This window comes from Euprymna scolopes, chromosome 30 (assembly GCF_053919585.1).
Source record: "Euprymna scolopes isolate OS-2025 chromosome 30, ASM5391958v1, whole genome shotgun sequence".
Taxonomy (NCBI): Eukaryota; Metazoa; Mollusca; class Cephalopoda; order Sepiida; family Sepiolidae; genus Euprymna; species Euprymna scolopes.
In genome coordinates, this window is record NC_136511.1 from 10,882,360 (window position 1) to 10,908,290 (window position 25,931).

The following is a 25,931-nucleotide window of genomic DNA, read 5'->3' on the forward strand; positions in this document are numbered from 1 at the left end:
TAAATTGATGATGAATTAATAAATTGATGATAAATTAATAAATTGATGATGAATTAATAAATTGATGATGTCTTTAATATTTCATTTATTCTTTCAATGCAGTTCGTTGCACACTAACTTATCATAACTTTTAATAATCTGTAAACACACAACTCACGCCATCCTTCTGCTTAATACAGTAGCTTTCTTCAATTTTGACAGACTATGGATACTCGCTGTAAGAGTGCCTGCGCGCGAAATTTTTATGGTAAAAGTTGCGCAATCTCCAACCACACCTCTCCTGAGTCGGCGTTGTTAAATAACAGTGCCAAGTAGAAGTTCATGACAACTGAAAACACTGCCGAGATAAGCGGAAAGCACATGCGGCGCCTAGATTTCCCAAATGGTCACCCATCTGGTACTAGCCAGGCTCAACGTTGCTTAACTTCAGTGATCTGACGAGAACTGATGCATCAGCGTCATAATGCCTACTATATCCCCTCCTACTCTAACACTATTTCTTACCTTACCTGTCCCCATTTTTAAATGTTCATTTTTTTCACCACTATTCCATATTTTTGCATATCTACTTACTCTGTTGAATTAAATGCCATTTTCTTGACAAAATACTGATGCCTTTTGTGAATCCCTTTGTTCTTATACATAGCAAAGAAAATTGATGGCAAAAATAGAAATTGAATGAATTTTAATATTTATTAATCCATCAAAAAATCACACAAAAAAATAAAGAAAAATCCTTAACTCATGTATTTTCAAAGATAGGCAATTTTCATAAGAGGATTAGGGTTAGCGAAAAAATGATTTATCCAATGAGCATAAAATTTGAAAATATGTTAAAACCTTTTTGTGACGCATTTTCAATCTTTTTGTGAGGCATTTCTAATAGAATAAAATGGTGAACGTAAAAAAATACTTGATCACTTAATTAATTAATCAATCAAATAATTAATTAATGAACATGTATTTCGTCAGTGCTATATTGAAATCGAAATGGTCAGAGAAATTTGAACACACAGTCAAAGGAGTTGTACCTCAAACGTATTCAGGTGACAACGTCTTTAGTTAAGGAGTGCAATTTTAGTGATTTTTCATTTTCTTTAAAATTTAGCGCGAATTTTCCGGATAACCCGATATATATATATATATATATATATATATATATATATATATATATATATATATATATATATATATATATATATATATATATAGAGAGAGAGAGAGAGAGAGAGAGAGAGATAGAGAGAGAGAGAGAGAGAGTAGGTTTATTATACAAACATTATTGGTTACAATTAGCCTTTTGGTCAAGATCAAAGTGTAGTATCTGTTATCTGTTCTTCAGATGCTGCACTTCTATTTCTTGTTCTCTTTCGGTGGAGGAGAAATCCTTCACGACTGAGACAATTTTTATTTTTGTACCTTTTCTCCACGTTAAAAACGACCCTGGTGTCTAACTCTGTCCCGTGGGGAGGCATAGTAAATAGGTACAACATATGTGCATACATGTAATAGAATCTCCATTTGGGGAGACTCATCTCATCAGACCGAAAAAAAAAAACGACACTGAAACGAAAATCAAGGTTAATTCATTTTGTATATAAAAAGAAAACTGGATGCGAGTTAAACCTTGAAAAAAGTAGGGATGTTTAGTTCGTGAGTGCGGTTAAGTGGAGTAAGGGGGTGAAGGTTCAGAAGAGAAAGGGAGTAGGCAGTGAGAGAGGAGGAAGGGAAAGGAAAATACAATCCAGCCTTGTGAAGGTATTGTAACGGCGTCTCGTGATGGTTGTATTCTAGTTTTAGCACTTAAGTGTCTACTACTTTGATCTGAAGTGGTTCTGAGGTGGTCTTTTTTTATAATACTTATCATGGCCGTTTCTTCATTATAGTCTTCCTGTCTATTTCTGTTTTCATCTTGACGCATTATTTATCTCCTGATAATTAATTTTATTTCTAGTTTTTTAGTTATTTTTTTAATGATATACATCTATGTGATCAAATTAAAAACATATATACAGTCTTTTTATGTGATTTAAATATAGGTGGTATCATGGGAGTTACATTCTTTATATTAACGTGTATTTAGTAATTAAACCTTAAAACACGTTTAAGCGTGTGCACATATAAGTTTTCATATAAACTTTATTTGAATCAGAGGCCTGCAGTATTAATGCTGGAGTCTCTCAAGGGTCAATCCTGGGCCCAACTCTCTTCCTGATCTACATCAATGATCTCCCTAAACACATACTTAAATCATTCGTTGACATCTATGCTGATGACACGACCATCTACAGTAACACATCAAAGGCTGTAAATGACAAAGCTCTCTCTGATTCTCTCTCCACTGATCTCGAACGAGTGGTTCAGTGGGGGAAGACGTGGCTGGTTACCTTTAATGCATCTAAAACCAAACTCTTTACATCATCAACGCTCTGATCCCCATCTGACATCAATTGAAATTGATGGCTCTCGTCTAGTAGAAGCCCCATGTTTTGACAAGCTTCTGGGCTTGACCTTTACTCCTGATCTGAAATGGAACACGTACATCAAGTCTGTTGCCAAGGTCGCTGGAAAGATGGTGGGATCCTTCTACCGCTCCAGAAGATATCTCACTACTAATGCAATGCTCTATCTATATAAAAGCCAAGTACGTTCAAGGATGGAATACTGCTGCCATATCTGGGCAGGAGCTGCTAAAAACAGCCTATCCTGCCTTGACAGAGTACACAATAGACTTCGTGGCTTAGTGGGGGATGCCCTTTTCTCTTCTCTGCAACCTTTCTCCCACAGAAAAGACGTTGCAAGTCTATTTTTGTTTTATCGTTATTTCCATGGCAGGTGCTCGTCTGAACTCCAATCTCTGGTCCCCCCCTCGCCAATCTTTTGCAAAAAAACACTCGTCTAGCTGAATCCACTGTCAAAAACTTTCCACGCTCTTTATCTATGCCTAAATCAAAACGTAGATTTCATGAACAAAGCTTCTTCCTTAGAACTGCACGCCTGTGGAACTCTGTTCTGTCTGCCTGCTTCCCTCCTGACTACAACTTGGATGTCTTCAAGTCCAACGCAAACAAATTCCTGATGAACCGCCCTCTTAAGTAGACACTTTAAATATCCACACTAACGTACTGTACTTACAATAATCCTTATCCCTGAGTGGCTTCCGGGCCTTGATAAGTGGTGACCACCTTGTAAAAAAAAAAACAAAAAAAAAAAACGAAGTCATTGTCATTCTTTCAGTTTTGTTTATCCCGACCTCAATACTAGGAAAAATAATATATATTGTATAAATCTATATATTTCCTTATGGAAATAACATTCCCCGACTGCATACATTCAAGCCAACACATAATCGTGTAGATGCGTCTACATCGGTAGACCTCCAAGTTCATATAAAACATCGAGTTAAAGTACGTAGTTATTGCTCGAAATCTGTTATGTGTTTGGCTCTATTATATAACGGATTTTGATGATAATAATTCTCGTAAGTTTATAACCACATTCTATCTATAAAACATGTTAACCACGTAGATTATTTTAGTCAGTCGTTTTCGGGTATTTTATTTGTAAGTATGCAAAGTGCACTCACCTTTTTCCAGTTAATGGTATATTGTGTTCTCATTCACTTTTTTTTAGTATTAATCGCTAAAGTTTGAAACAGTGTTAAAGGACAGGTAGAGGATGGCCCCATCATTCATTTGACTAAATTGTTTATGTTAGTCTATTCTTCACGTTTCTACGTTACTATAGTTATTAATTAGAGATGTATTTGAACCACTACGTCTCCTTTCGACTTTCTCAGTAATTTATTAATGAATTTATTAAGATATCCTTGTGGTAATATCCTTGTAGGATATGGGGAATGAAGGTTAGGGATTGTAATATTACTTCAATAAAGAGAAGAATTTTTTGTTTTTAAAAACTTATTTAATCCATATCGTTTAAAGTGTTTGCAGCTTAAAGTCGATTCTACTTTAACATTTAATAACTTTTCGCGATCATTAAATGTAATAATTTCAAGTTTCTCTGTAAAACATAAATAACAGGGTGAAGTTAATGAACTACAGGTTTCACCTGTCTAATTATCTCCCATTCGACTATAGGTGCTTTGTTTGTTTCGATTAAATTCCAGTAGTGCATCGAGTGAGGTGTTTGTACACTATGCTATATTATTCATAGACTATATATATATATATATATATATATATATATATATATATACGTATTTTATTAAAAAATAAATAAAAACTAGAAAATAAAAGAAATAAATAAATTAATAAAATAAGTTTATCAGTAAAATGAGAAGATAAATAATGCGTCAAATAGAACACAGAAATAGACAGAAAGTCTATAATAAAACAACGGCCCTGATAAGAATAAAAAAAGACCACGCTTAACCACTTCAGATCAAAATAATAGATAGTTAAGTTCTAAGACCAGGCTATATAGTATTTACCTTGCTCTTCCTCCCCTCTCTATTTCGTTTCTTTGCCGCACCTTTACCCTCTAACCTCACCTACCCGCAACTACGAACTAAACAACCCTTTTTTCCAAGGTTAAAGTCACATCCAGTTATGTTTTATGCACAAAATGAATAAACCTTGATTTTCGTTTCAGTGTCACCTCTTGATGAAGTGGGTCTCTCTAATTTGAGATTCCACTGAAACATATATGCACATATGTAACCAATAATGTTTCCATAATAAAAAATACCTGCTCTGTCCTCTATTAAGTACTCTTTAATGAACACACGGTTTTCAGTGGATCTACATATAGGAAACCAAACTATACAACCATTTTATCTCTCTACATATAATTAATAAAATGGAAACGATTTTTCCTGCCTAGAAAAAAATATAATAAGAATACAAGCATATACATTCGATTTTTCGGAATTTTTAAAAATTTTGCACAAACATTAAACAAGATATGAGTAAAAAAAAAATAACAGAACGGATTTTCCGGGAAAACTTGTGTTGCTCCCCCTAGGGGTGCCTTTCGGGTTAAAATGGCTAAAATTGACACTTTTGTGCTTATTAAAAAAATTGATGTCTTGGATTTTTATAAAACTTTCTGAAAAGTTGTAACTAACTGATTTCTATATAATTTTGTTTGTCTATGCTTCGCGCTAACTCTTGGGTGTGCACCAGGGGCTCTTTTAGGACCAATAAAAACACTCCATTTTTGGGACTATTTTACCATATTTGCCCAAAATTTTCTGTGTGTGTCTATTTAGCAATTTTGCATAGTGCTGAATTCAAATTTAAATATGTTAAGGCCTTGGGGACTTTTAGGGGTAAATGGGAGGGGGCAAATGATGGATTTAGTCATTTCTTTTTTTGCATGGTGCAGAACTTAAATTTACATATGTTAAGGCCTAAAACTTCACCGTGTGTTCATTTTCACCAGGATTTTTGGGGCAAAATGAGGAGGAGGGGGGCAAATGCTAAACTTAGTAATTTTTTATTCGTCGTTCAATGTGCACCCACGGGGGACCATGCATGCTTCACTTGTTTTTACTGTCATTACATGCATGAAGTAAAATATCATATTTAAGCGTATTTTACGATCGGGTAACGCCAAGTATATATATATATATATATATATATATATATATATATATATATATATATATATATATATATATATATATGTGTGTGTGTGTGTGTGTGTGTGTGTTTCATATTTTTCAGATAAATATTAAAAATAATTATTTTTAATTTTATTTTTATATCTAACGACATTAGTGTTTTTTTCTTCTGCAATCATCAGTGAAGGAAATGTTAATTACTGCTGATCGGAAGCTTCGAACCCAATCAGAAAGTCATTCTTGATTTCGTAGGTTAGCATCTTACATCTAATCCACCGGAAATTAACACAGGAATTGTTTAATAAACATAAAATAAAAAAGCGCCCGATTTAAGTGATAATTTTGTTGTAAGCTTAATGCATATATATACATGTAAAAACTTTTAGCATATCTCCATAATCTGAAGGTAATTCTTTTGCCTACGCAAAGACGGTTGTCACATATATTAATATGCGGATATACGGCAACCGTTTTTATGTAGACAAAATAAGTACTTTCTCAACCCTGAATTGAAAGAAATATGCTAAACTTATCAATATATATATGTATAAGTCTATATACCCCTATAGATAAAGTTAGATATGTTTAGCTATTTATAAGTGTATATATATTTCTATGTACACTATCATCTCCTAAACTAATGAACTGATCATTATAAATGTGAGGATATATATTCTAAGCAACAAGGTGAGTAAAATGGACACATTACATATCTCTATATTCATATAGTAGAGATGAGTATTGATCTCAACAAGAAGGCATAATAGGATTACAAATAGAGACGCCGAACATGAATCCAAAATGTTCATACTATCTGTTGCTGTATGTTTTCATGTAATTATCATTGGATTTCATTAATTTTCCGAAATTATATCCGGCAGAAATAACTTTTATAAAATAGCTAGAAGACTACTCACACCTGAGAGTATCCTGTGCCTCTACAAGGCCACCATTCGCCCATGCATGGAGTATTGTTGCCACATCTGGGCTGGTGCATCTATCACTAGTCTCTCCCTCTTGGATAAAGTCCAAAAATGAGTTGTCAATCTAATCGGCCCCACTTTATCAACTAAGCTCCAGCCCCTGTCCCATCGCCGCAATGTTGCATCACTGTGCCTGTTTAACAAATATTTTAATGGAATGTGTTCTGATGAACTCGTTTCACTTGTACCCCCTCGACGTACATATCCCCGACAAACCCACTTAGCAATAAGATCTCACCCTTTGACTTGTTGCCCCTAAATGTCATAAAGCTTTCTATTCTAGTAATTTCTTCCCTCGAACAGCGAGACTTTGCAATTCCCTTCCTGCTGCCTGCTTCCCTGGCTGTACTGATATGCAGAAGTTTAAATGTAACATAGACAACTGCACGCCAGTGGAACTCTCTGCCGCTTGCCTGTTTCCCACCTGACTACAACTTGGACGTCTTCAAGTCCAACATAAACAAACTCCTGACAAACCGCCCCCTTAAGTAAGACACTATCAAAACCCTCAATACTAATGATTACTACAATACTATCTCATTGATTACTGTACACGCAATAACCCTTATCCCTGAGTGGCCTTCGGGCCTTGATAAGTGGTGACCTTCATGTAAAAAACAAAAACAAAAAAAAAACATGGCCCCAAATAGTAGCCCCTTACGTCCAAGTGGCGATATGCTTTGTAAGGGGTGAACATGAGTAAAAAAAAAATAGTCATACTTAGAGAAGATAGGTGTTGATTTCACTGTGTTTAAAATATCTACTCTTAAGCTCCCGGACGTTACCGGGGACTTCGCTATATTAGCTTCATCATCAGGATCAGACTGTTAGAGTTTATCCTTTTTATTCCATAAGTTTAACATTTACCCATTACGCTTACCATGCGGAAACCGTTCTCTCAGGTTACCATTATTAAATTCCGGGCAATTTGATTGGCTGCTCCAAACATGTACCGGATTATGGGGATATCTTTTCTGATCGTTTACTCACACAGTTCGACAACAAAACAACATGGCGTAAGTGAATGCTTCGGGTAATTAATATCATTTTTTTTACATAAACAATAATATTTTTCGCTTATATCATTTAGTATTTACATGTGTTCCGTACTGAACGTGGAATTTACTCGAACGAACACCAAACAACCTTCAAACATTGTTAGCCAACCAGCCTTATTAGCCCCCTTTCCTTCGATGACGATAAACAAATACACTATTCCAAATACACTCGAAGCTGCCAGCAATCAGTAACAATAAAACCAGATTTAACTAATTTAGACCTAGGAAATTTCTTATGTTTTTCTTAATTATATTGCGCATTAAACACATATACGTATAATATATTAATGTTGTAATGAATATCAAAGAAAACACAGTGGTAAAATAGTAAATATACCACGAATAGATGTTATCAAAGGCAAGCTAAGTTACTCTTCTACCTACCTTGATAAGTGTTTGTTTTTATTTTAAAACGTTCTTTTACTTAAAGAAAGTAGTGTGAATCCTATAGAGTTAGAATCAACGGCGATCATGTCACAATCATATTAAGACTTCGATATCTAATAAATATCAAAACTCATGCGAAAATATATTCAATTTTTGAGCGATTATCGAGATTTGACTATGGATCTATTGAGACCACCATTTTTTATTTCGTTCTAAATTGACACGCGTTACAATAATTTTACTTTTTAAGTAAAACACATATTAACCAACAATCTGACTGAAGTAGATAAAAGAGAAATTTAACATTTTTTTTTTTACATGGAGGTCACTACTTATCAAGGCCCGAAGGCCACTCAGGGATAAGGGTTATTGCGTGTACAGTAATCAATGAGATAGTATTGTAGTAATCATTAGTATTGGAGATTTGATAGAGTGCCTTACTTTAGAGGGCGGTTTGTCAGAAATTTGTTTATGTTGGACTTGAAGACATCCAAGTTGTAGTCAGGTGGGAAACAGGCAAACAGAAGAGATTTCCACAGTCGTGCACTTTTGAGAAAGAAGCTCTGCTCATGGAATCTACGTTTGGATTTAGGCACAGATAAAGAGTGGGGAAAATTATTGAGAGTAGTTTCAGCCAGACGGGTGTTTCTCGTGAAACTTTCCTTTGGTAACGTTTATATGTTGCGTATATTTTTTAAAACATTTTTTGCTTAGTCGAATAATCTAATAATTTTACGTTGTCCGGATTTTGTTTATGAATTCTCCGAGAATAAAAAATTACGTCAGCAATTACAGTTACAGGTGTTGTTGGCATGGGTGACGATTTTCTTTTATTCTATTCTGAAACTGATAAAACATTTCCTTTTTTCGGTTACCTAAATGTTTACTTTTGTGCAACAGAATCTGTTAATGTAAGTTTAAAATAAATATAAACATTTCTAATTCCGTCACCTATATCTTTAGTTTTAGACATATTGCAGTTTTCTTTATTTAAAAAACTAGAAGTTCACCCCGGCTTTGCTAGGGCCCTATGTACTGTCCATAACTTTATGTGCATATGTATATATAGCTTAAAAAGTTTGACTAATGTCCAGGTAACCTACATCTAAAATTTCAAGTGTTTAGCCCCAAAATTGACGGAGGAGTTTCGTAGAGTCTGCAAAGGTCAACTCTTTCAACTTTGACCTCTTGGTAGCCAAAATTTCGCCCCAAAACTGATTCAAAGGCTTGTCACATGTCTGAATACTTTTATGTAAAATTTCAAGTGTTTACACCCACAATTGGCTGAATAGTTTACAAGAGACCGCAAAGGTCAAATCTTTTCAACTCTTACTTCCTGGCAGCCAAATTGTCGCCCAACAACCGATAAAGAAAGCTTGTTTTATGTCTGAATACAGTTTATGTAAAATTTCAAATGTTTAGACCAGAAATTGGCTGAGTAATTTGGTAGAGATCGCAGAGGTTAAATTAAAAAAAAATACCCTTAACATTTCTTGTTTTGGGCTCAAATCAAATTTAAAAGTTTGATCCATGTCCAAGTAAGCTAGATGTAAAATTTCAAGTCTTTACAGATACATAATAGTATAAATGTGTCTGTGTTGGTAGAACCCCCGTTTATAAATGTGTCTGTGTTGGTAGAACATCCCGTTTACAAAAACGTTATAGAGATAGGCTTCAGACCGTAAATAGTTACATAATACTATAAATGTGTCTGTGTTAATAGAACATCCCATTTACAAAAACGATCTAGTTGGAGTACTTAGTCATCATTTGAAATACAATTGTGCTTGGTTTCCTCATATAATGCTGCTTTACGATAAGGCTTCTCATATGTATATATAAACGCTTCATTTATAAGTATGTTGGCCGCATGGATTATTTTAGTTAGTCATTTTAGGGTGTTTTTGTGAGTACGTATGCAAAGTGCACCCACCTTTATCCAATTGATGCCATATTGTGTTTTAGTTCGTTTAATTAAGTATGAGGGAGCCGCGTTTGAAATGGTGCTGAGGGGTAACGGGGGGTCACTCTGTCTTTCAATTTAGTTAAGTTATTTATGTTAATCTATTCTTTTACGTTTTTCGGTAAGTATATTTATTCACTAGAAGCGTGCCGGTTTTTAATATATATATATATATATATATATATATATATATATATAAAATATATTTTAGTCATCGACATACAGACCTGTTTCGTTGTATCACAACTCATCAGTGCCGCTAGACTAACACCTCTCCCAAGCCGAGGATCGAACCTAGAACCGTCGTGATGACAGTCGGCAGTCCTACCCACATGACTACGGAATCGGTGGCCGAAATTAACCTATCCGAACGATTATTTAAATAAACATTCGTCCGCTACTCGTAGAGGGCTCAAACGTTTGTTTGTAAACAAATCGCGAGCTTCGCATTATTTCAGCTAAATTAAGCAGCGAGTAAGATAATTTACAAGAGTGCTCTACCAAAGAGGGGAGCTTTATAAAATATATTTTAGTCATCGACATACAGACCCGTTTCGTTGTATCACAACTCATCAGTGCCGCTAGACTAACACCTCTCCCAAGCCGAGGATCGAACCTAGAACCGTCGTGATGACAGTCGGCAGTCCTACCCACATGACTACGGAATCGGTGGCCGAAATTAACCTATCCGAACGATTATTTAAATAAACATTCGTCCGCTACTCGTAGAGGGCTCAAACGTTTGTTTGTAAACAAATCGCGAGCTTCGCATTATTTCAGCTAAATTAAGCAGCGAGTAAGATAATTTACAAGAGTGCTCTACCAAAGAGGGGAGCTTTATAAAATATATTTTAGTCATCGACATACAGACCTGTTTCGTTGTATCACAACTCATCAGTGCCGCTAGACTAACACCTCTCCCAAGCCGAGGATCGAACCTAGAACCGTCGTGATGACAGTCGGCAGTCCTACCCACATGACTACGGAATCGGTGGCCGAAATTAACCTATCCGAACGATTATTTAAATAAACATTCGTCCGCTACTCGTAGAGGGCTCAAACGTTTGTTTGTAAACAAATCGCGAGCTTCGCATTATTTCAGCTAAATTAAGCAGCGAGTAAGATAATTTACAAGAGTGCTCTACCAAAGAGGGGAGCTTTATAAAATATATTTTAGTCATCGACATACAGACCTGTTTCGTTGTATCACAACTCATCAGTGCCGCTAGACTAACCCCTCTCCCAAGCCGAGGATCGAACCTAGAACCGTCGTGATGACAGTCGGCAGTCCTACCCACATGACTACGGAATCGGTGGCCGAAATTAACCTATCCGAACGATTATTTAAATAAACATTCGTCCGCTACTCGTAGAGGGCTCAAACGTTTGTTTGTAAACAAATCGCGAGCTTCGCATTATTTCAGCTAAATTAAGCAGCGAGTAAGATAATTTACAAGAGTGCTCTACCAAAGAGGGGAGCTTTATAAAATATATTTTAGTCATCGACATACAGACCTGTTTCGTTGTATCACAACTCATCAGTGCCGCTAGACTAACACCTCTCCCAAGCCGAGGATCGAACCTAGAACCGTCGTGATGACAGTCGGCAGTCCTACCCACATGACTACGGAATCGGTGGCCGAAATTAACCTATCCGAACGATTATTTAAATAAACATTCGTCCGCTACTCGTAGAGGGCTCAAACGTTTGTTTGTAAACAAATCGCGAGCTTCGCATTATTTCAGCTAAATTAAGCAGCGAGTAAGATAATTTACAAGAGTGCTCTACCAAAGAGGGGAGCTTTATAAAATATATTTTAGTCATCGACATACAGACCTGTTTCGTTGTATCACAACTCATCAGTGCCGCTAGACTAACACCTCTCCCAAGCCGAGGATCGAACCTAGAACCGTCGTGATGACAGTCGGCAGTCCTACCCACATGACTACGGAATCGGTGGCCGAAATTAACCTATCCGAACGATTATTTAAATAAACATTCGTCCGCTACTCGTAGAGGGCTCAAACGTTTGTTTGTAAACAAATCGCGAGCTTCGCATTATTTCAGCTAAATTAAGCAGCGAGTAAGATAATTTACAAGAGTGATCTACCAAAGAGGGGAGCTTTATAAAATATATTTTAGTCATCGACATACAGACCTGTTTCGTTGTATCACAACTCATCAGTGTCGCTAGACTAACACCTCTCCCAAGCCGAGGATCGAACCTAGAACCGTCGTGATGACAGTCGGCAGTCCTACCCACATGACTACGGAATCGGTGGCCGAAATTAACCTATCCGAACGATTATTTAAATAAACATTCGTCCGCTACTCGTAGAGGGCTCAAACGTTTGTTTGTAAACAAATCGCGAGCTTCGCATTATTTCAGCTAAATTAAGCAGCGAGTAAGATAATTTACAAGAGTGCTCTACCAAAGAGGGGAGCTTTATAAAATATATTTTAGTCATCGACATACAGACCTGTTTCGTTGTATCACAACTCATCAGTGCCGCTAGACTAACACCTCTCCCAAGCCGAGGATCGAACCTAGAACCGTCGTGATGACAGTCGGCAGTCCTACCCACATGACTACGGAATCGGTGGCCGAAATTAACCTATCCGAACGATTATTTAAATAAACATTCGTCCGCTACTCGTAGAGGGCTCAAACGTTTGTTTGTAAACAAATCGCGAGCTTCGCATTATTTCAGCTAAATTAAGCAGCGAGTAAGATAATTTACAAGAGTGCTCTACCAAAGAGGGGAGCTTTATAAAATATATTTTAGTCATCGACATACAGACCTGTTTCGTTGTATCACAACTCATCAGTGCCGCTAGACTAACACCTCTCCCAAGCCGAGGATCGAACCTAGAACCGTCGTGATGACAGTCGGCAGTCCTACCCACATGACTACGGAATCGGTGGCCGAAATTAACCTATCCGAACGATTATTTAAATAAACATTCGTCCGCTACTCGTAGAGGGCTCAAACGTTTGTTTGTAAACAAATCGCGAGCTTCGCATTATTTCAGCTAAATTAAGCAGCGAGTAAGATAATTTACAAGAGTGCTGTACCAAAGAGGGGAGCTTTATAAAATATATTTTAGTCATCGACATACAGACCTGTTTCGTTGTATCACAACTCATCAGTGCCGCTAGACTAACACCTCTCCCAAGCCGAGGATCGAACCTAGAACCGTCGTGATGACAGTCGGCAGTCCTACCCACATGACTACGGAATCGGTGGCCGAAATTAACCTATCCGAACGATTATTTAAATAAACATTCGTCCGCTACTCGTAGAGGGCTCAAACGTTTGTTTGTAAACAAATCGCGAGCTTCGCATTATTTCAGCTAAATTAAGCAGCGAGTAAGATAATTTACAAGAGTGCTCTACCAAAGAGGGGAGCTTTATAAAATATATTTTAGTCATCGACATACAGACCTGTTTCGTTGTATCACAACTCATCAGTGCCGCTAGACTAACACCTCTCCCAAGCCGAGGATCGAACCTAGAACCGTCGTGATGACAGTCGGCAGTCCTACCCACATGACTACGGAATCGGTGGCCGAAATTAACCTATCCGAACGATTATTTAAATAAACATTCGTCCGCTACTCGTAGAGGGCTCAAACGTTTGTTTGTAAACAAATCGCGAGCTTCGCATTATTTCAGCTAAATTAAGCAGCGAGTAAGATAATTTACAAGAGTGCTCTACCAAAGAGGGGAGCTTTATAAAATATATTTTAGTCATCGACATACAGACCTGTTTCGTTGTATCACAACTCATCAGTGCCGCTAGACTAACCCCTCTCCCAAGCCGAGGATCGAACCTAGAACCGTCGTGATGACAGTCGGCAGTCCTACCCACATGACTACGGAATCGGTGGCCGAAATTAACCTATCCGAACGATTATTTAAATAAACATTCGTCCGCTACTCGTAGAGGGCTCAAACGTTTGTTTGTAAACAAATCGCGAGCTTCGCATTATTTCAGCTAAATTAAGCAGCGAGTAAGATAATTTACAAGAGTGCTCTACCAAAGAGGGGAGCTTTATAAAATATATTTTAGTCATCGACATACAGACCTGTTTCGTTGTATCACAACTCATCAGTGCCGCTAGACTAACACCTCTCCCAAGCCGAGGATCGAACCTAGAACCGTCGTGATGACAGTCGGCAGTCCTACCCACATGACTACGGAATCGGTGGCCGAAATTAACCTATCCGAACGATTATTTAAATAAACATTCGTCCGCTACTCGTAGAGGGCTCAAACGTTTGTTTGTAAACAAATCGCGAGCTTCGCATTATTTCAGCTAAATTAAGCAGCGAGTAAGATAATTTACAAGAGTGCTCTACCAAAGAGGGGAGCTTTATAAAATATATTTTAGTCATCGACATACAGACCTGTTTCGTTGTATCACAACTCATCAGTGCCGCTAGACTAACACCTCTCCCAAGCCGAGGATCGAACCTAGAACCGTCGTGATGACAGTCGGCAGTCCTACCCACATGACTACGGAATCGGTGGCCGAAATTAACCTATCCGAACGATTATTTAAATAAACATTCGTCCGCTACTCGTAGAGGGCTCAAACGTTTGTTTGTAAACAAATCGCGAGCTTCGCATTATTTCAGCTAAATTAAGCAGCGAGTAAGATAATTTACAAGAGTGCTCTACCAAAGAGGGGAGCTTTATAAAATATATTTTAGTCATCGACATACAGACCTGTTTCGTTGTATCACAACTCATCAGTGCCGCTAGACTAACACCTCTCCCAAGCCGAGGATCGAACCTAGAACCGTCGTGATGACAGTCGGCAGTCCTACCCACATGACTACGGAATCGGTGGCCGAAATTAACCTATCCGAACGATTATTTAAATAAACATTCGTCCGCTACTCGTAGAGGGCTCAAACGTTTGTTTGTAAACAAATCGCGAGCTTCGCATTATTTCAGCTAAATTAAGCAGCGAGTAAGATAATTTACAAGAGTGCTCTACCAAAGAGGGGAGCTTTATAAAATATATTTTAGTCATCGACATACAGACCTGTTTCGTTGTATCACAACTCATCAGTGCCGCTAGACTAACACCTCTCCCAAGCCGAGGATCGAACCTAGAACCGTCGTGATGACAGTCGGCAGTCCTACCCACATGACTACGGAATCGGTGGCCGAAATTAACCTATCCGAACGATTATTTAAATAAACATTCGTCCGCTACTCGTAGAGGGCTCAAACGTTTGTTTGTAAACAAATCGCGAGCTTCGCATTATTTCAGCTAAATTAAGCAGCGAGTAAGATAATTTACAAGAGTGCTGTACCAAAGAGGGGAGCTTTATAAAATATATTTTAGTCATCGACATACAGACCTGTTTCGTTGTATCACAACTCATCAGTGCCGCTAGACTAACACCTCTCCCAAGCCGAGGATCGAACCTAGAACCGTCGTGATGACAGTCGGCAGTCCTACCCACATGACTACGGAATCGGTGGCCGAAATTAACCTATCCGAACGATTATTTAAATAAACATTCGTCCGCTACTCGTAGAGGGCTCAAACGTTTGTTTGTAAACAAATCGCGAGCTTCGCATTATTTCAGCTAAATTAAGCAGCGAGTAAGATAATTTACAAGAGTGCTCTACCAAAGAGGGGAGCTTTATAAAATATATTTTAGTCATCGACATACAGACCTGTTTCGTTGTATCACAACTCATCAGTGCCGCTAGACTAACACCTCTCCCAAGCCGAGGATCGAACCTAGAACCGTCGTGATGACAGTCGGCAGTCCTACCCACATGACTACGGAATCGGTGGCCGAAATTAACCTATCCGAACGATTATTTAAATAAACATTCGTCCGCTACTCGTAGAGGGCTCAAACGTTTGTTTGTAAACAAATCGCGAGCTTCGCATTATTTCAGCTAAATTAAGCAGCGAGTAAGATAATTTACAAGAGTGCTCTACCAAAGAGGGGAGCTTTATAAAATATATTTTAGTCATCGACATACAGACCTGTTTCGTTGTATCACAACTCATCAGTGCCGCTAGACTAACACCTCTCCCAAGCCGAGGATCGAACCTAGAACCGTCGTGATGACAGTCGGCAGTCCTACCCACATGACTACGGAATCGGTGGCCGAAATTAACCTATCCGAACGATTATTTAAATAAACATTCGTCCGCTACTCGTAGAGGGCTCAAACGTTTGTTTGTAAACAAATCGCGAGCTTCGCATTATTTCAGCTAAATTAAGCAGCGAGTAAGATAATTTACAAGAGTGCTCTACCAAAGAGGGGAGCTTTATAAAATATATTTTAGTCATCGACATACAGACCTGTTTCGTTGTATCACAACTCATCAGTGCCGCTAGACTAACACCTCTCCCAAGCCGAGGATCGAACCTAGAACCGTCGTGATGACAGTCGGCAGTCCTACCCACATGACTACGGAATCGGTGGCCGAAATTAACCTATCCGAACGATTATTTAAATAAACATTCGTCCGCTACTCGTAGAGGGCTCAAACGTTTGTTTGTAAACAAATCGCGAGCTTCGCATTATTTCAGCTAAATTAAGCAGCGAGTAAGATAATTTACAAGAGTGCTGTACCAAAGAGGGGAGCTTTATAAAATATATTTTAGTCATCGACATACAGACCTGTTTCGTTGTATCACAACTCATCAGTGCCGCTAGACTAACACCTCTCCCAAGCCGAGGATCGAACCTAGAACCGTCGTGATGACAGTCGGCAGTCCTACCCACATGACTACGGAATCGGTGGCCGAAATTAACCTATCCGAACGATTATTTAAATAAACATTCGTCCGCTACTCGTAGAGGGCTCAAACGTTTGTTTGTAAACAAATCGCGAGCTTATATATATATATATAAGATAAAAGGATAAAGAGTAAAGTTACATGGGAATTTTATTAGATTATCAAGTCAATAAAGGTTACAGAAGCCCCCCTTTAAGCCATGGCATTTTGAAGCCAAATTTTTCTCGTCAGATGAGGAGAAAAAGTCGACATTATACAAATATAAGGATAAAAAGACAACACTAACTTAAAAACATTTAAATTAGAAATGAAAACAAAAAACTGGAGAGATAATATGATGGAGACAAAAGAGAGAAAAGCAAGAATGAAAGCAATAAAAAATAAAGAAATAAAAATAACCTTAAAAAATTAAACAAAACATCTTTTAAATAAAATTTAAATGTTTAGGAAATAATTTTTTTTCGAGAATTTAAACAATTTTTCTAAAAATTTAAAGCAAATTTTTTCCAAAACTCCCCTAAGAAAAAATATAATATATTATCGAATAAAAATAGTAGAGATATTAATAAAACAAATTAAGTACGGTAGGAGTAAAAAGAAAAAAAATATCAGAAAACAACTCAAATTCTTGGAGGACAATCCAACGGGAAATAGAAATAAAATAAAATGAAACAAAAGTTAATATCCAGTAGAAACTCATGCAGAATAGTCTGGAAAGTAGTTTTCAAAGATTGTAGATGATCCGATGAAGCTCCGAAGAAGTAATCTGAAAGGGGTAATCCCATTCAGGGTTCTTGAATAAAGCAATTCTCATGAAGAAATCGTGTATCCGCACTCATTGTGCATAAAATGTATTTTCATACATATCAAAACGATTTTAAAGACGTGCATTATTAGTTCAAACGTATCACGCAAAAAGCAGATATTAGAAAAAATTATTTTCTACCCGTCTTAGTTTTAGCTGATTTGAAGGTTTGAGAAAGCTAAATTTCGACCGGTATGAAGAGTGAAATATGTATGTACATATGTAGCTATTATAATTTATATGAAATAATTTATACTATACATATATTTATCGAGGTATGCCGTTTTGCAGAATAAACCCCTAACTTAATAAACCGCGTATTATAAAGTTTGGAACACATCTGATAAGCGTATGGTACTGTATTATGGTCTATATTTAGTTTAATTTAGTTTTATACAAAGGAACCAAAAAGGGGCGGAAGACTTTTGTAAAAAGTACATTTCTTTGATTTGAACGAAATTTTTACAATATAAATCTAACACTAATTAAGAACTATTTGAATAAGGATTATAATATAAGATTTAATATCAGTGTACATTGATCTTAATCTAACACTAATTAAGAACTATTCCTTAAATTCAATTTGCCAAGGTACTTTGTTTTTTCAAGGTGCATTATATGGACACAACGTTACATATGGATTTTCACTTTTATCCTATTTGCATTAAATTTGATTCAAAATTAAGCAAGATTTACTGTTTTTAATTAATTTTTAAGACATTTTAATCCTTAAATTTTAAATATAAAACATACAATTCATTTGAATAAGGATTCTGAATATAAGATTTAATATCAGTGTATATTGATCTTAATTTTCGTAAAGAGACATAAAACTTGTGTCAAAGTCTTCGGTTCGGGGAATTAATTTTATGAGTATAATTCTTAGCGTATTAAGCAATGCTTTTGTGCTAACAAATATTATGCGTTTCGACAATGTTTATTCATTGTAATTTTGCATAACAGTCTTAGCAGAAGCCAAAATAGCGTAACGGTTAGAAGCGCTGACTGTCGTGTAGTAGTTGCTAGTTCAACCGCACTGAAGAGCTGTGATACAGCGAAACAGTCTGTGGATGACTATACATACACACATGCACACACAAACACACACACACATACATATATATATATGTATATATATATATATGGAAATTTCACAGAAGTTCATTGAAATCAGAGGAGAGGCCATTTTTGTCTATTAGTGTATATATGTATAAAGTATATTAATTAATCAAATAGTATGTTTTACATTCAAGTAGAAATTAGCACGTTGAGCTGTTCTGATAAATTTTAGTTTTAATTTGCAAAATAGAATCTCGATATTTTACGTTGCGATGAAATAGAGCTTCAAATATACATTTCGAAAAGAAGGTCATACAAGTCTGATTCTTACGTATGCGCAAAGCCTGTTTTAATTTCCAAATTTCCTATTTGAAAATACAAGAAATAAATAAACGATCCATTTTGTTTTCGATCGCATAGAAGCGATAACGCCTCTCCTCCCTATATATATATATATATATATATATATATATATATATATATATATATATATATATATATATATATAATGAACTCATTTTCCCCCTCTGATTTTGACTTTTGTAGGGTTAAAAATCAAGACATTTCATGCAAATGTAATATGCACAAACTGCAGCACAATATCTGAGGTGTGTTATAGGCCTATTACCTCTCCACTTCTTCGATAATCGTAGATTCCTATATTATTTCTGCTGAGAGTTCAGTGCCAAAATCGGTTAAAATCAATGGAAGTGGTAAAATCTTTTCTCCCTAATAAATTCTTCTTTCTCCCCGCTACCACTATACACCGTTGCGGGATCGTTCACAAGAGACAGTTACGAAGGAACACCGGTTTTGTTTTTCTTTACTTCTAGTTGCTTAAAAAACTGAAATGGAATTTTAACGTTCCTTTTCGTTCTATGCTTCCTACTGGGTGAAACGCACCATGGACTTAACGGAATCAAAGTGTTATTTATGCGATTTTTTTACGCTTTTCACTGTGCTTTTTTCTTTTTCCTTTTCCTAACACGTCCATCATTTTTTCCCTGATTTATGCTTTTTGTTTTTCCAATTTCTTTTTTAAACAAGTTTTACGTTTGTTCGCTGTTTTTTATTTTTTATTTTAGTTTTGCCGATTTTTTAAGGAAGTTTAACGTCATTTTTTAATATTTAAACAGGGTTATTACTTTGCTTATTCTTTGCTTTACCCCGCCCCCCTTACACACACACCTCCAAACAACCGGGCAACGCCAGTTAGAAAATAAAACAGAAAATCGGTAAAAATAAACAAGCCGAACAATATATATATATATATACGTCCAAGGATGGAGTACTGCTGCCAGATCTGGGCAGGAGCTGCTAAAAACAGCCTATCCTGACTTGACAGAGTACAAAATAGACTTCGTGGCTTAGTGGGGGATGCCCTTTTCTCTACCCTGCAACCTCTCTCCCACAGAAGAGACGTTGCGAGCCTATCCTTGTTTTATCGTTATTTCCATGGCAGGTGCTCGTCTGAACTCCAATCTCTGCCCCCCCCTCGCCAATACTTCACGAAAAACACCCGTCTAGCTGAATCCACTGTGAAAAATTTCCCCCACTCTTTATCTGTGCCTAAATCAAAACGTGGATTCCATGAACAAAGCTTCTTTCTTAGAACTGCACGCCTGTGGAACTCTGTTCCGTCTGCCTGCTTCCCACCTGACTAAACTTGGATGTCTTCAAGTCCAACATTAACAAATTCCTAATGAACCGCCCCCTTAAGTAAACACTTCATCAAATCTCCACACTAGCGTAATGTACTTGCGATAACCCTTATCTCTGAGTGGCTTCCGGGCCTTGATAAGTGGAGGTTACTGTGTAATATATATATATATATATATATATATATATTGCCAAGAAAACCGCTAGATGAAATAATAGTCACACATATTTTTCCATTTTCCAAATTGTCTGGAAACGTGAAAGTCATACTGGTTCTGCATCCAAGATGGCAGCTAAAATGTATGAGTTGTATTTCAAAGGGAGGTAACTGAAATTTTATATGACCTTTTTATTTTATCATATTTATTTAACAAGACCAATAAAGACATCACAATACATTTTTTATACAAAGGAGTCACAACTTATCAAGGCCTGGAGGCCACTCGAGGATAAGAGTTAATGAGTTTACATAGCAATCATATTAACAAGCCTAAAAATAAATACATTTACGCCTAATTAAAAAATTTAATACAAAATCTGAGTATATATATATATATATATATATATATATATATATATATATATATATATATATATATATATATATATATTATATGTACTAGCAGTATCTGTGTGCCAGCGTTGACACAAAGCCAGAATAGATTCGTGGCCAAAATAAAATAATAATGGCTTCTAGTGACGGGCATTGTCTGGCAGTGGTGGGTAGCGGAAGCCACTGGCTGTCACTGTCACCACTGGGGTTAACTGGCGTTTAGCGTTGGTTTGTGACGATTACTTGCGGGTGCTGGCAGTTAATGGCTGGCATGATCAGTATTGGCATTCATTGAACTGCTCTGAACTGAAAGCATCTGTCTTCAACTGTCTAGCATTGTTGAGCAGTAACATCCACTGCACAGTCGTGGCAAGCACTGATGGTTACTTGCGGTTATTCCTGTTTTGCAGCTGTTGCCTGCGTCTACTAGTGGACACTGTAGGGCATGACAAGTATCGGCCACAATTGGACTGCTCCGAAATTAAATTGCATTTCTTCGTCGGTGAGCACTGATGGTCATTGGGGTTTATAAGCGGTTACTTGTGTTTGGTCAGTCGGTCATTGTTAGTTACTATCGATCATTACCAGCGTCAAACTAATTGAGAAATCTAAATTTCGATCGGAATCAAGGGTGAAATATGTATGCACGTATGTATCTATTAATATTTGTATGAAACTATTAGATATATTATGTATAAGAATAAAAATGTATAAGAAATAGCCTGCCTTCAATATTCGTACATTGTCATTTATTACACAGTCTTGTTATCCAGTGGTGAACACTTTTAGGTCACTGGCGGTTATGACGGTGACTGACATTGAGTTTCATGTGTTTTTTTACATAAGAATCACCACTTACCAAGGCCCGGAGGACACTCAAGGATAAGGGTTAATGAGTGTAGAGTAGTCAATGGGATAATATCGTAGTAATCGTTAGTAGTGGTAATTTGGTGAATTGAATAACTTAAGAAGACGGCCCATCAAGAATTTGTTTACGTTGGACTTGAAGACGGCCATATTGCATTCAGCTGGAAAGCAGGCAAACGGAAAAGATTTCCACAGGCGTGCAGTTCTAAGAATTTTTCACAGACGTGAAATTCTAAGAGCTTTGATCATGGAATCTACGTATAGGTTTAGACACAGCTAAAGAGTGTGGGAAATTGAGGATAGTGGTTTAAGATAGATGAGTGTTTTTCGTGAAAGTTTGGCTAGGGGGTTCATAGATCGATGTTCAGACGAGCACTTGCCATTAAAATAACGATAAATCAGAGAGATTCGCAACGTCTTTATAAACGGGATGTTCTACCAACACAGGAACGTGTTTAGATAAAAACATTTGCGTTATGGAATATACAAAATACAAAGCGAGTACCCTCATCCAGCCCAAATATACGATATGAAATTATTTAAAAAGCCATTCTTAACACGTGGAGATGGTGTTCTGTAACTACGCCGTACTATCAACTAAAAACAAGTGTTCCAATATGTATATACTTGCGCTAAGGAAGATAAAAATATATTGTACGGTTTTCATATTATGCAAATCGAGTACCCTAAGCTACCCCCCTCCCATTAAAAATTCCTGTAGTTATTAGGCGATCACGTTTTGAAAAAAAACAACAATTATTTCAGAATTCAAGTGAGGGGATTATTTTTTTTATATATGCTGTGGTAGGATCCACCTAATTAGCATACGGGGAGTGTCAACTATATAAATATGGTTGGTACCGTAAAGACGGGAGAGAACCAACAAGAGACTCAGCGAGAGAATCAGAGAGACAACAAGATCGAGAGTCGACGACCATCCAGCCGACACCTTCTCCATGGACGGTCTCCCCATGACTATACCAATGGACGCTACATAAATATTTGTACATATTTTCTTGCTTTCAATATATCTGTTCTACTTTTCTACTGTAGTGTAGTTATTTATTCCATGTGCTCAGTCGACCTTTAACAATATAGAACACTAAATTTTAAGAAAGGGATAATAAAATATTTCAGACGAAGGCAAAATTCGCGAAGTAGTGATTTCTAATTTAGAAATATTAATGAAGAAAATTAATAATTAATTGTCTACCTAATCATTTTTTTTTCATTTGTTTGTAAGTAAGGTAATTCGACATGATGAGTAAGTAAATACCTTTGATTTTTATTGAAATTCGGTATTTCCATTGTTGGCGTTTGCTATTATATTAGAGCAGAAATTAATATATTGTTTATTTAGAAAACACAGCTTTCGATAGTAGTAATAGTAAAAGGTGCAGAAACCTAAGCAGATGACAAGCAAACAGAATGACTGATGCACCTTCACACACAGAATATGTCGTGCTGCCTCATTCTTTGTCTCTGGCGCTGTCTCTCTATCTAACTGTCTCTGCCTATTTGTTAGTTCCTGTATCTCCTTCTCTCTGTTGTGTAAGTGTTATCAGGACATGCGGAATCTGTTGCTCTCTCTCTCTTTCTGTCTTTCTCTTTCCCAGTTTCTCTGTCTCTCTCTCACTCTGTATCTCTCTTCAGTGAGAGTGTTATCGGAAACGTTAATGTAAAAATTATCGTCTAAAAGTATAGACCAATGAAAGTGTTATTGAGTCCGTGTTAACACAGCCTGCGTAATAAAATGAAAAGGATATCAAACGCCATAGATTTGCTGCTCTAATAGAAGGCGGCGGCTATGTTGAATGTATTGAAGAAGTATCATGTAATTTTCGGTAAACACAGGACATTGAATGCCAGAATATGTTTGTTCAGTCAATAAAATGGTTGGTATTAGCAGATGTGAAGCAGGGAGCTTTCAGTTGCCTGTGAGGTAATTGGCCTGACATAAGTATTGGAAGAACGTAACGGCGAAACGAAATAATTACGGTGAATAACGAGAAGCGTATACTATGAAATAATAACTCCTGTGATGACTGAGGTAGTGAAGGTAGAAAATTCTTAGAGAGTAAGGTGCCTTGCTACTACCTCTAAGAATGTCTTAATTGGGAGAGTGAAGCGGAGAAATTGTAGCAATTTACGAATTGTAATTAAACCGAATTATTATTAGCCCCAAAATGCATGAGATACATGCAGGTACGGTGGCCATTTTGAATTAATGTCTAGCCCAGTGTTTCGTTTGCTATAATGTTTTATTATAGAAAGGAAGAGGAATAATCGTTTTTATTAAAATATCTCTCTCTTTCTCTCTCTCTCTCCCTATATATATATATATATATATATATATATATATATATATATATATATATAGGGAGAGAGAGAGAGAGAGAGAGAGAGAGAGAGAGAGAGAGATGTTAACAAAACAATTATATATATATATATATATATATATATATATATATATATATATATTATATATATATATATAACAGACGCCCCATTTCATAAACTTAGCCATTTATTTGTTCTGATCAGTTTTCTTAATTTAATTCTGGGACTTTCACGTGCATATCTAAGCTGACCTAATTATTAACGCTAATTTTCGCGCTTCTTGTCTGGTCAGTTCGACCTTGCTTTTCAAATTTAAATCTTCACTGCTTTTCGGGTGTTTTTTTAAACCTTAATTTTTTTGATTCATTCAGCCTTGACAGACGTGTTTTTAAATATTTCATTACTTTTCATTTAATGATTTGGAATTCATTCTATTTGCGCTTTTTTCCAAGGAACTCTGCCTTTTGGATTATTTTGAACCATTTGGAATTTACCCATTGGATTGAAATTTTAAATTCGACCGTTTTGGATTTTACCATTTTTGGATTTTACCCTTCACCGGACTGTCCATTCATGTGAAATCTTTTTATTATTTTTCTTTTGCCTCATGTTCCCCTTACCTCACCCTTTTTTTAAAACCAAGTAAGATCTGTGACTTACTTGTAGTTTCATTAAATACTTTTATATGGAAAATCCGATCCTGCATTTTGCTAATTCCTGCCCTCTGATGAGAAGGAGAGTATTTCTTCGAAACTCCGCGGATTAAGGACCATCCACTTATCTTGTGTTTCCTTTTTTGAAATTAAATATGTTTTTAACTCTTTTTTCAGATGTCTTTTAACATGTTTTATTAATCATTTGTTCATATATATATATATATATATATATATATATATATATATATATATATATATATATATAATTAGCTTTTTTTAAAAAAGAAATCCAGCAGAGTGGTCAATTAAAAGGAAAATCCGAAAATAAGAGCGTATTTATATTTTGCATTCTGAGTTCAGAAAGTTGTTAGATGAGACAAGTCATTAGTACCGTCGGTTTCAAGCCCGCGTAATTAGGACCGTTTAAGATATCCACACCAAGCTCTCTTCAGCCAATACTCATCTCTTTCCAAAAATAAAAGGGTCTGTCTTGCTTGCATGATGGTTTTCGTATCCAGCTCACTTATCTTTTTATATTTTGATACGAAGATCAATGATTTTTCTAGAATTTCCTTAGTGATTGAGGGGTAAAAGTCGAGAGGAGTATTGGCTGAAGAGAGCTTGATATGGATATCTTACACGATCCTAATTATCGGACTTGAAACCGACAGTACCAATGACTTGTCTTATCTAACAACTTTCTCTACACAAAATACAATATATATATATATATATATATATATATATATATATATATAGTGAAGATGGTAATTAATAAAAACTGAAGAAAGTGCTCAATACTGTTGTCGAGCAAATATGCGTTTTATTTTTTATTACCATTGCTGGGAGAGGAATTGATGCCGATTATAGGGTGGTTATGTGGGATGAGGTTATGCGGTGTTTAGAGTTGGTGGTGATTGGGGGTATGTTATTTTGTTGGATTTAGGGGGATTCTTAGGAGGTCGGGGTAGGGAGGTGTGGGGTGTGGAGGGAGTTGGTTGAGGGGGTTTGGTTGAGTGTATGTCATGGTAGTTGTGGTGGGTGGGTGTATTGGATATATAGCTAGGTGTCTATGCATGCAGGCGCACATATGCACATATATTTGCACACCAGGGCGGGCATGTATGTGTACCCGTTACCGTTTCTTTTAAGTATATATGTGTGTACGTGCGCATGTGTGTACCCGTGGCTGCGACCGCTAGCTGACCCTCTCCAAACAATTAACAAA

The 25,931-nt window shown here is 36.5% G+C and overlaps 1 protein-coding gene across 6 annotated transcripts in view; it reads right to left on the bottom strand.

The window, feature by feature from the left end:
- LOC145254652 (inositol 1,4,5-trisphosphate-gated calcium channel ITPR3-like) overlaps positions 1-25,931 on the bottom strand; it is a 1,190,449-nt gene that overhangs the window by 157,524 nt on the left and 1,006,994 nt on the right. The gene's annotated exons all lie outside the window — the stretch shown is intronic.